General features: G+C 43.6%; 1 protein-coding gene across 1 annotated transcript in view; it reads left to right on the top strand.

The window, feature by feature from the left end:
• Positions 1 to 3,558: 3,558 nt before the first annotated feature.
• cbfa2t3 (CBFA2/RUNX1 partner transcriptional co-repressor 3) overlaps positions 3,559 to 13,084 on the top strand; it is a gene marked incomplete in the record, with an annotated part of 80,483 nt that continues 70,957 nt past the window's right edge. The window contains 1 exon segment of the mRNA XM_036136160.1: positions 3,559 to 3,721.

Genomic DNA, 13,084 nt, shown 5'->3' with positions numbered 1-13,084 from the left:
AGCAGCGGCAGCCGCTGGGGGGAGATAAGGCGAGGCTAGTTGCTCTCCTGTAACTCACGTTTTTTTGCTCCCCTATGCCCCGTTCTCTTTCTCCGGTTCTCCCTCCAAACACCCTCTCCCCCGACGTCCCCCCCCCCCTCCGACCTTATCTCGAGGGAGAAGGCACGACTGGGTCGCTGCTGTGATAGCACCTGCCAGAACCAGAGCTGGTCTCTGGTGATTATGGGGGGGAATCATTATCTCTCCCTCCCCAAAAACTCATTTTGTACCTGCCAACATCTGAGGGGAGGCAAGGGGAGGAGCAGCAAGGGAGCACAAGGCTTCTCTAACAGGTACAGCAGAAAACTGTGCTTGTGAGAAAGCATTTTCAGGTGTGCATCAAAAAGGTAAAGCTCAGATGGTAAAGCAAGAAGTAAAAACGTGGAACAAAGCATCTTCAGACCTGCTTCTTTTATATAACTTTTGATACAAATAGCGTTACTATCAGACTTAAACTCATTTTTTTTGCTCCGTAACGAACCTCCAGCAGGTACAAGAATCTTGGTCATGATGCACCAAAGGTGATGCACTTCTGCATTAGATGCAATTAGATTTGAAAAATAAAATTCTGCTTCCTAATGTGTTGATTTAGAGTAAAACTAGGGAGTTAAATGCGTTCTCTGTCACCCCATTTGCAGATCTGTTGCTTTCACTCTAAAATGTTTTGCTCTCTTTCAATAGACATTGATCACTCCACTCTTTGATCCTTCTTTTACAAGACATTGTGAAGACCACAATTCTAATTATTTTTTCGACCATTTTTTTTCATCTTTTGTTATTGTTGTTCTTTAATCCTCTTATTTTTAACCTTCTTTTGTCTATTTCTTGCGTATAATCTTCATGTCTGCCTTCAGTGTCTCCTCCTCGGTCCTTACAAACCAACCTTGCCTCTGCCACCTGCACATCTTTGTATTTTTATTTGTTTTCCATGTTTAGCCTGGGTTGTGTCATTATTTGGTTTTTGTCTGATTCTTTTTTGTTGTTGCTTTTCCATTACGTACTGTCTTCATATTACATAAAGCACTTTCTTTTGCCCTTGTTACATCAGAAAGGCGAATTATAAATGAAGAGCTTCTGCCCCTTATATATTAAGCACTGCAACTTTAAGAAAGAGGTGAAATCTCTGTGGTCCTAATTAATAATCATAGTTATATTCACTTTGTTTAAAGCTATAAATATCCCATGTTTCCACCCAAAGGTGGGGAATTCCAATAATTGTGGGTAAAAATACCTTTTAAAAACCGCCCACGTTTCATGAGCTGCACATTCTGAGGGTTTATAGAGAAATCAGTTCTCCGTCTCTGCCCCCCCGCACGCCCAAATACTGAGAAAGCCACATCAGGTTCTCTCACTTCCTCTCTGCTGATGACCATCTGTGTGTTGGTTTCAGCCAGGAGCTTGGCACATCTGTGTGCTCACATCCCGTCTCACTTCTCTCCTCCACACAGCCCTAGCACCAATAAGAACTTGTGACAGAGCCGCCGCTTCTGAGCGTTGTTGTCGCACAAGGCACAGGGCTCTCTTTTATTGTCGGGGTTTGATGGCGGTCAAAGGTGAAGAAAGCGGTGACTCCACTAGGCCTAGGCTAGATAGTCTGAGATTCTGATGGCATCATAACCCAGAGCAGAAACAGAAAAGAAAATGTTTCTCAACTCATAATAGTTGCCCAATAATAATTCCTCTACTTGTACATAGTTTTTTGTACTCATAAGGAGAGCGAGGGAAGAGAGCTGGGAGTTTTGACACAGAATCTGTTTGAAATCTGAATCCTAATTTCATCTGGTTTGACGATAGGAAAATATATATATAAAAAAAATCCACACTGATGTAAAAGCGCTGATTTTTCTCCGTTTTGTTTTGACTAGTTGTTGTAAAGCATTTGTGCTCAAATCTCATCCAATGGTCGGCCTCCGTATGTTTGACAGAACCCAACAATGTACGGTAATTACAAACGCTTCAGTGTTATGGGGTGAAGTTTGATACATTTTAAAGGTTTTCTGTGGGTTTCAAGCCCAAAATAAAGTATTGCAATAAAAACTTCCAATGGGGAAAAATACTGTTTAATAATTTACCCATTTATTGAAACAAAAACTGATTTGATGAAATGGGATTTCCCCGTAGATCTTTGTCAAAGAAAACTGAAGTGCGTCAAACAGTCATTTCTTTTTTTTTTTATACTTTGTTTATCATGAGACGGACTTTAATCATTTTGATCTTTGCATCTGTCATTTTTTTATTAGTCACTTAACTGTGACCTATAAATCATTCAGGGACAAAAAGAATCCTAAACCAAAGGGCAGAATCGAAGCAGCTTTTGCTCAATATTTACGCACTTTGTTTCAGAGTTGCTTCCCGATTTCCAAGAACATATGAGAAATACCCATAACGCAGTAAATTACAAATAGAAGAGCAGCAGAAAGGTGATTCCCACAGAGCTATGAGCAGGCAACATTGGCAAACAGCAGATAATTCAAATAATAAAATAAATAAAACGTGGAATATGTTTGTTATTGTTTTGCAAAACGGTAGCACCCAGGATAACCCTTTTCTAAAGATTAGTTTTGACCTATTATCTGCTTTCATTTGCATTTACTCGTTGCATTTTCACAAAAATATTCATTTATATAAGAAGCCCTGTTAGAAATTACACACCTTACTAAAAAATTACATTTACAGTGATTGGCTTTTTCTAGCTTGGAGATTTACTGAAAGATTGTAGTTGTCATTAGGATTCACAAGGATCATCAACGAGCCTCATCATTAAGTGCCTGATATTGTTGTAAATTTTCTTCCGGATGCAAATAAATAAATAAAATGACTTCCACAACAATGGAAGAAATGCACCATTTTTGCACCATTTACACAGCTCACTGTCCTCCTTTTTAATATAATCAGATGAACAAGAAAGTATGAGAAAAATACAATTCGTGACTGCTAAATTTGATATTTCACCCTCTGGAAATAAAACTAATCGTACACATTTTTTCACAATTGTCAGTGACCACTACCTTCAGACTCAGATCTAAGTTGGTGGGGCCTCATATTTCACTTTATCGACCATGATTCACGAAAAAAGAGACAATGCAAACTACAGTGACAGAAAAATTAAAGGAAGGGTGAGACGAAAAGTCTTAAATAGGAGCAAATAGTTGAAGAGTTGAAAACATTGTGTGTTGGGGGGGGGGGGTGATGTTTTTTTTACCCATAGAACAAAAGAAAACTATCCTGGAGCAACTAGGCAAGGTGCACAGAAGCAAGGCTGAGGCACCTTGGAGCAGAGAATGCAGGAGGGGAAGAAGTGGCCACAGGCCGACACAGCTGGTTCCTGACAGAGGAAGCCCACATGGAGGCCCGGGTCCTGTTGCTTTCTGTTGTCTGCTGCTATCAACACAAGCAACGTTGCTGCTTGGCCTCCCCAGAGGCTGCAGCTCTGCAACACAAAAAAAAAAAAAAAAGAAGCACACAAACTGTAACGACCGGGCGCACACTTCTCTTTTGAGCTGCGGCGGCGGGCAGGGCAGGAGGAGGGTTCAGACGAGAGCACAGCCCCTCTACCAGAGCCACAAGACAAGCTGACCCGCTGCTGACATTCAGTCACACGCGCTCCAGATTGCCTCACACGCGCTGCTGAAAAAGACAAGAACCGACGGTGACACAACCAACCGAGGGAAAAGAAGGAGAAACTGAATCTACCTCAGAGGTGCTACTCTAAACGGCCCTGGTGAGATGGAGAAGCGAGAGAAGCAGTCGGGGATGTCACATTGACCTAAACTTGTTTTATATGTGCCGAATGCAAAGCTTTATGCAAACAAGCACAAGGAGATACCGGGAGGGGGAAAAATAACACCAGGACTGAGGACTTCAAAGGGAACGTGGAGGAAATACGAGCAAACATCTTTGTTTCTTTGCAACATCTGGAGAGTCATATGAATCTAAGACCGTTGTGTCCTTGCGTGGCAGTTCGACAGTTGCCACACAGCTGTCTTCTGGGGCCTCAAAAGGCAGAAATGATGAAGAAAAACAAGAAAGGTTCAAGCTGAGCAGGAAAACTCTCGGATCTAAGAGTCCCCTTAAGTTTAATACCACTTCGCTGGCCGGCAAGGGCCAACAGTCTGCTAGTCTCCAGCCTCACCACCCTGGAAACACTTTGCCGCGTCCGGACATGTCTGCCGAGGTCAATTTGGAGCGCCAGAAGAGGGACGACCTGGGAGCGTCGTCGTCCTCGTTTGCTCCGGCCTTTGCTCCACGTGTCCCCACGGTCACGCTGATCAGCCACAGGGAGCTGTGGGAGAAGCACGCTTCTCACAGGCTCCAGCCTGGGAGTCTGGACCAAAAGCTGGTGGCCAGCAGTCGTTACAGATGTTCTGAAGGTAGGAGCTTGTTCTCTCTTAGAGGAGCCGTTTTATGAAATCTCCTGGCCGGGCGGTGACCGTGACGAGCGACGGACGGTACCGCAGCTGTCCGGTCCGCTCATTAAGCCGAAATGATTGACGGATAATCAGTTTGTGTTGACTTTGCTGCAAGGGCAATGGGAGGTTTCTTCATCTCGCTGAAAAGGAAGACCATAAGACCACTGGGTGAAACATGAGCTTCAGTTTAGAGAAAGGCTGCTATTAAATTCAACAGTATGCCCTTTATTTTCTGGGACTTCACTTGGTCTGCCAAGTTCAAATGTTGCTAACAAGCCCATGGAGCATATTAAGCCTGTGGCACTGAAAAGGAAGGGGAAGATTTTTTTTTAGTGGGTGGGTGGAGGGGGTCTTCCTCTGGGCTTCCCCATACAGCTGCAGGGAGCACAACTCCATTCGGCACTTTCGCAGCTCGGCCTAACGTATGAATAATGAATTCCTAACGTACGTACAGCCTAAAACGGCCGTGCGTCACGCCGAAACGCCGGCGGTGCAACATTCAGCCGAGCCTGCTGCTGCAGACGGTCGGGGGGGACACTTGAAAGGCAATCTGCAAAAAAGGAAGAAAGAAGTGCACTGAAGTATAAATGAAAACCTGACTTGAATAAGCGAAGGTTGTGATGAGAGAGATGCATTAACAATCAGACTTTAAAAGACTCGTTTTGCAGGCTCTAAATACGTAGGAACGGTAAGCCAGAGCGCGGACTAATACCCAACGTGGTGAATTACCTGCAGCGTGTCCCGTCTCTTGGCAGTAATGAGCTTTGTGAACGTCGCAGTGATAAGGCCTCTATAATTAGGCTTAGTCATAAGCATCCTCCCTGTATTTCTGTGATAAAAAAAAAAGCCCAGCAGAACTCCGGCGCTGGTGCTCAGACACATTCAGCTTCACATATTCACATTTGCAAGCTAAATCAAAATGGTCCACTTAGGACCGTAAAACGGCCCCGGGCCCTTTTTTTGTCTCCAGCAGTTTACCTGATGTCTAAACCTATGTGGAGGGATATGTGCAGTCGAGCGGCGTGTTCACACCGTACGGAGAAAGCAACAGCGCGGCGCCCGCCCGCCCGCCCGCGCGCGTGCGGGTCCATCCGTGCGCTTCCGTGTGTTTGCGAGGTGTTGTGAGCCACAGCGTAGGCTTCCTGTGAAGGAGCAGATGTCGCAGAGCTAAAGCACAGCTGCGACGAGCGATAACCGCGGTGGCAAGAATATGTCGGCACGCTGGCTCTTCTCCCTGGGTCTTATCAGTCGCACCCAGCACACAGAGTCACACGCGCGCGCGCGCCGGCATAGACACTCGCATAAACACTCCACAATAAGGAACTGCCACCTAGCACTAGCGCACCCTCCCAGCAGGCCCAGATAGAGCAAGTACACCAATGAGAGGGATGGAGGGAGAAAGAGAGAGAGAGAGAGTAAGAAAAGCAGACTAAATCAAGGGACTTTGATGAAAAAGCTGGAAAAGAATCCCCAACAAAGCCTTGGCTCATGTCTGCTGTATCATAGACTCCACAATTTCTATGCCAGTCCTAATCCTCCACAGATATGAATAGGATATTCTACATTTCTCTAAAGAAACGGGCCACCAGTAATGGCATTTAAACATCAAAAATAACTATATCTCCCCTAACGTCGATGACACTTGTTTACACTGTCACGTGTCATGGAGGTTTAGATACCAGAACTATATTTAACAAAGTTTCTTCCAGGCTGCAACTACCTGCTCACAACTTGACAATATTTTTTGCTAATCACAGATGGAAGCTGGTCTGTTGTAGCAATAACAATGTCCAAAAAGGTAAAACAGCCTACACCGTGCATGTGTTTCTCGCAGGCCAAGCAGCAGCTCCCGGAAAAACAGCTCGGCTGTCCACCTGCACGTACAGACAAGTCGCCGGCGACAGGCTCTTATCGCTCAGTATGAGTTGTTGGGTGAATGATGTTATCTGCTATTCATCGTGTGGTTTGTCTCACAGTTTTGTCAGGTCACGGGCTCCACAGTCACCCTGATAAACAAAACCGTCGCGTACAGAGTGACAGCTCAAAATTTGTCAAGGCCCAGAGCCAACATTTCACAAACTTGCGACTTGAGTCAGTTTTCACACTAAATCGCTGGGAATAATATCCACCTCACATTCGCAGATTGGAGCAAAAAATGATATAAAAAAAAGCCCGGCAAACATCTGGGAAAAGTCGGCACTGGTCACAATGCGGGAAAGGGTGAAATGTTAAGTAAATCGGAAGAAAAGCAGCAGCTGTGTGTGTGTGTGTGTGTGTGTTAGGCAAGACAAGGTGGTAATGAAATGTGTGTGTCTGAGAGAAAGAGAAAGCAGTTATCCTCTTTATTTCCTCAGTACCAGTGTTGTGGTTTCTATGAGGAGCAGATGTTCACAACTTGATACAGTGCCTCATCCCCCTCTGCTCACTATCTCCAGTGCCAGCACCACCAACTGTCTGCAACCAACAGACACACGAAAACACATGAAAACACTGCCTCCTGGGAATCTATCTATCTATCTATCTATCTATCTATCTATCTATCTATCTATCTATCTATCTATCTATCTATCTATCTATCTATCTATCTATCTATCTATCTATCTATCTATCTATCTATCTATCTATCTATCTATCTATCTATTCTCTCCTTCTGTGTCTCTCCTTTCTCATACTCCCTTCCTCATTTTTTTTTATTTGCCATACGGCGTTTGGAAGGGTATGAGTTTCATTCCAGTTTCCCCAACCGCCTTCCCAAGTGTCTTTGAGCAATGCACTGTATCCCAAGTTGCATATTGATTTGGTCATCGCTGTGTGATTGTATTGTGGGGAGCTGATGCAACTAGAAAAGCGCTGTCCTTTTACCGTTTTTCTCTCTGTCACGTTCCACATTTTTACTGTCTGTTTCCTTTCTTCGCTCGGGTTAAGCGCCGTATTCCTGAGCCGACACCAGCCCTGGTCGGGCATCTTTTGGTTTTCCGTCAGTCTGTCCTTCTGCGAGTCACATCGGGCCATGTGCTCTCTGAGCCCAGCTTGCCCTGGCTAACATACACATTAAATGGCTCGTGTTGTAGTGTCCTAGTACACTTCAAAAGAAATAAGTTGAATATCCACAATATTGGAGTGGGGGAAAAACTACTGTATCCAAGGGCACAAATGCTGAATTTGTGTTTGAACGACAGGCAACATTTTTCTGCTTCATTTCAAACAAATTGTCACAAGGATCCATAAGAACTATTTGTAAAAGCAGCATTCCTGTTTGTGTGTTTGAGTACCTGAATAGACGAGTCAATGATCTGCTACCAAATGCAGATCTTTTCTCTTTTTTATCTCTTTTTTTTTTGGTGATATATGTTAAAGGCGTAAAGCATCTTCTTAAGCGAAATATCGGAAAGAACAGAGTTTAAATTTCAACGCGGACCAAACCGTTTCTGTCAGATTCACAGTTTACTTTTGATGATTTGAGATGAATTCGGAGCCCACGTCAGTGACAATAACAGCGGCTTCACAAGAAATTGTTGTGTCAAATTTACACGGGCGAGGGAAGGATAGCAGCAGACAGAGAAGCGCAGGGACACAATGAGTCCGGCATTCCTTTCAGTCAGCTCAGAGCCTTATCTCCGTTCGGCACACGAGCCTGTGACTGCTGCAAGAGGAAAGGATTTACAATGTGCAAGTGGAGGAAATGCTGCAAACTTCTCTCTGTCTCCCCTGCTTTTTACTCTGACTCACGTATTTACACAGAGACAAATCATCACTCGCGCGGCAGAACAATGGCCAGAGCCAGTTCTTGCATCTCAGAAAGGTGCCCAGCCATCCAGCAGATGATGTCGACATAATAAAAGAGGCGAGGAAGAGGTGTGTGCGAGGTGACAGAGAGACAGAGGAGTGAGACGGAGGCTAGACAAAGGTGCCTTTGTCATTAACGCCATCAAAGGGACTTCCAGGCACAGCGTTGGCCTGCGGAGAGTTCATCGAGGCGAGTTCTCGCCTTGTGTGTGTGTCTCATTGTGCAGTTTATCAGGCTGGCCACATGGAGCGTCGGAGGTAACCCGGTGACCGCGCAACAAAAGGCCAAATTAAGAGGAGTAAGAGGCTGTCTGTACAGAGAGGCTGACAGGTTGACTGACACTGTTCCCATGGAGAATAGCATCCTGTCAATCTCTGAGCTGTCACCTTGACAGGAATCCTTTCTTTGGATGCAGCCCTCATTGCCAACCTCTCAGTCAAGGCCACACAGATACACTTCTACCATTTTCAGTATTCTGCACAATGAGAAAACCAGCCCTCTGCACCAACATACTAAGGAGACAGACACACATGGGCAATGTTTTAATAATGAACAGGGGGGATGAGTGGAGGGTTACAATGAGGTGGCATAAAAGCTCATTTCCAGGGTCCTTCGCCGGATCCTGGGACAAAATGAAGAACATTTTTTTTTTAGTGCATTAACTGTTTTACATGAAGTATTCCCTGTGATTAGCTTTGACTATACCGTCCACTTTTTTATCCAGATATGACCCTTTTCAAAGTAATTTCAGCATTTTTTTTTTCTTTTTACAATGTGTACTTGTATAAGTTTATCGGCACCTCAACTTTCCCAGATCCATCTTATAGCTATGCATCCGTGCACAGGTTACACTGGACCTGTATTTTACCCCAGGCGGGTGTGTTCCGAGATGTTCGGTCAGAACCAAAACACCAGTTTTGCTGTAAATTTTCAAACTCTTACAATATCAAAAAAACAAACAAAAAAACTGTTCTGCACCAAAGGTTTTTTTTCTCTTTATTTTTTACCTGAAGATATGTTTTTTTTTTCTCATTGCGGATGCAGGCAACTGATCCTAATCAAGGGAGTGTTTGTGTTTAGCGCGGCGGAGACTGGTGCGACTGGTGTCGGGGCTCAGCAGCTGTCTGTGTGTACTTTACAAGCTGGTTCTGTTTGTTCTGTAGACACAGGTGGGGTCAGGAGGGTGTCAGCTTTGTCTGCTGCCCCCCCTCCATGGCTATGCACATGCGTGTATATGTGTGTGTGTGTGTGTGATAGAGGGCAGGCGGGTGGGGCAAAGGGCCTAACAGACCAGTGTGGACAGGTGGAGGATTCTCACTATAGTGGCAGCAGATGTACTGTACCTGCCCTTTTCTCTCGCTCTCTTTGTGTTTTCCTGTTTGCCTGCCTAATAGATTTGTTTATACGCTTACAAGCCGTATACATTATGACAAATAATACTAATCTCTAAAAACTACTATTTGCTAAAACAGTATAGTACACCACCCCGCTATTATTTAGTTTTTAAAATGACCGTCACATTACTCTGTTTCTAAAAGCGTATGTTTTATTTTTTAACCCCGGAGACCCGTTAGATGATCCGTCTTCTGCTCGTTTCTCTTGTTTTGCTGTCTGAAAACTTGGCAGATCTGCTAAAGTTTTGCACTCAGGTGCTTTGTCCTTTACAGGCAATTTAGTCACCTTGTTGCCAATAAAAGGTTGAAACAGTCAATTAAGCATGATGCGGGGATGTTAAATGTTGCTTGTGCACAGCGCAGGGCAAAGTCTTCGCTGCTAAGTCAACAATTAAGACGAAGACATGTGCGTGTTGAACACATCAAAAACATTAGTGTCGCAGTCGTTTTTCACGGGTCAGATTAATTTGGAAAGGTCAAACAATTAAGAAAAGCTGCAAATTTCACAAATTTTCGCAGCTCTGACACAAAATCCCTTATAATCACTTTAAATGTATGTTTTAACTACAAACTGCATCAGCTGGTATCTATTTCCAACCACACTGATATGTCCATCTGCAAAACAAAACCTTATACTTTTATTTTAATCCCCCCTCCCTACCTTTTTTTTTTTAAACCCTACTTATATCCGCTGGGCAACCAACCCCTACGATCAGATTATTGGTGAGAGTTTCTCAGACAATCAATGATGGTTAAAGGGATTGTTGGTATTTTCTGAAGTGAGGTTCTGTAAAAGCACTGTCAGTCATGGAGCCCATTCTTGTAGTTAACACATGCAGTTTACTTAATCTTTAACAGTGACTTTTCTAGGAGTGAAATAAACACAAGAGAATTGATCTGCTGGCACGTGAGTGAACACTGAACCTCAGCGACACATTTCCCAGAGTTCAGTCACTGGACTGATGTTCAGACAGATGGAAGATGGGGCTTCTGTAGTGAAACTCTAGGAAGGACCAGGATTGGTTGGTTGTCGCTTTTAAGGAACTCTGCCACGTGTTTTTGATCTTTCAAACTTTCTTCATTAACCCTAATTTCATTAACCTAAAGCTTAAGATGCTTTGATGTGTATCATTTTCATTTTTGCAATTAAATGCAGCAAAACCAAATTAAAGGGATATTTCAGATTTAATTAATTTACATTCTGTGGTATAATTATTATCAGTATTATCAAAATAAGTTTGTTGAAAAACAGAAGGCTAACAGCTTTTGAGATGGATCCTCGGTTTAAGCTGTTTTTAGCAATCTAACACATCTCACACCTTTTTATTCCCCCGGGGTGCAACACTATATTAGCTGTTATTGAATGTCTACACTTGGCTAGACAGCAGCACAGTTCTTGGTACCGTTGCCTTGCATCAAGAAGGTGCGGGGCCTTTCTGTGTGGAGTTTGCATATTTTCCCTATGGGACTGGTGCCCTCGTATGGGAATAACCCATTTGATCCTCCAACTACTGCCCTTTGACCCTGCAAGCATTAAGTGGGGAAAGACCACATTTTCACCAGTCACTGTTTGATTTTTCTCTTCTGAGCAGCTTCCCCGATAAAGCATTTAAGTCAGGTCGACTGAGGCTGAGATCCAAGAATACTGCAAAACCCGGGAAGATATCTCTTATTCCTGTTGTTGCTCAGGTGACATTCTCCCACAAAATCCCACACAATCTGCTTCTCCTCTCTAATCCGTTTTAATCACAGTCATAGCATGCATGTGACTTTATTGTTACATTGGACTGACAAACCAGCAGAAAAAAAAGTTAAAACAGTTTGAAAGAAAGAAAGTGTAGAAATGGAATACCCTCTGATATAGCGCTATATCACTCAGATATGAACATTTTTGAGTTTGAGTTGTTTTAAATCATTCTGACTAGCTGCTAGTTGGTAGCACTGCTGCCTTGCTAAACAAGGAGAAGCAGCATTTAGTTCCTATGCTCCACTTATCTGGAACAAACTTCCAGAAAATTGTAAAGGTGCGGAAAGCCTGAGTTCCTTTAAATCAAGATTAAAAACACATTTGTTTAGGATTGCCTTCAACTGTTCTAGTTAACTGAATCACCACTTACTTCTTTGTTCTAATTTCTATCTACATTTTTTTCCTACTTGCTTTTATTCTGTTTTAATTTGCTATATTTTAATCATGTAAAGCACTTTGCATTGTCCCTGTACTGAATTGTGCTATATAAATAAATTTGCCTTGCCTTGCCTTGCCTTGCAGCAGGAATAGGGCCTGGGTTCAAACCCTGGCCTGGGGTCTGGAGCATGTTCTCCTTCTGAATGCGTGGGTTCTCTCTGGGTACTCCGGCTTCCTCCCACAGTCCAAAAACACAACCATGTTATAACTATGTTATGTTAATTGGTCTCTCTGAATTGGCCTAAGGTGTGTGTGTGTCTGTGTGTGTGTGTGTGTGTGTGTGTGTGTGTGTGTGTGTGTGTGTGTGTGTGTGTGTGTGTGTGTCCACCTGCCTCTTTCCCAATGACCACATGGCGATAGGCACCAGCAGCCCTGCACAGATAAGCAGGTATAGGTAATTTATGGATAGCTGTTAACATTTCACCGCTCAGTGACGGCAATATGGCATCTGTCTTCCACAAGGGGAACTACTTCTGACAGTTCCCTTGACAAAGCGTCACTCAGAAAGTCTGAACTATCCCTTTGATTGTTACAAATATTTCCTAAATGAAGCCCTTACCCATCCTGAGTCAGCGCCTTTAATTTAATGGAGGAGCTGCTGTTTAGGCATGTTTGACTGGTGACATATTCATGCAGGAATAAAAAGTGTAACAACCAACTCTGGTCCATGGTCCTGCTCTCCATCTTCACAGCAGACTTGTGAGGTGACTCTTCATGCTGTCTCAGCACCGGGAAAGAACGTCCCATTTACAGGCTAATGTTCCCTGTTTACTCACATGCCTGCAGGCGCAATCTTTTATTTTTTTATTTTTTTGCATTTATTGCGCCCCTAGAAAGCGCTCATTATAGTGTTAGATAAAGTAAATAAAATCTCCAGAGCGCTGCTGCTGTTCTTCTCCATGAAGCCCTGATATGGGGAAACAGCGGCCCCCACCGGCAGGTGGTGAAATAGTAAAAGTTTGGCTCAGCTCTTCTCATGCGCTTCTGTAGGGATCTGAAGCTGAAATAATGAAGTAAGGCATATTGTTTAGAACAGTTTAGATAAAGATGTTTTTTTTTCTTCGATTTTTTATCCTTGAACTGTTCAAATCGCAAAAGCGTATCGTCTGCAAGTGTTTTAATATGTAAGATACTTTGGAACGTGGCCTTATTTGACTAGATTTGCAACAATATGAGTCTCAATCTCTCCTCTGGCTTAGGGGAGGGATTCTTGTGCAATAGTTGCCAATTTTCACTCTGATGGTATCCGGGAGAAGAGAGAGAGAGAGAG

The sequence above is a fragment of the Fundulus heteroclitus genome, chromosome 4, assembly GCF_011125445.2.
Source record: "Fundulus heteroclitus isolate FHET01 chromosome 4, MU-UCD_Fhet_4.1, whole genome shotgun sequence".
NCBI classification, from domain to species: Eukaryota; Metazoa; Chordata; class Actinopteri; order Cyprinodontiformes; family Fundulidae; genus Fundulus; species Fundulus heteroclitus.
Note: the sequence above shows the minus strand (reverse complement) of the source record. Positions and strands in the feature narration are given on the sequence as shown.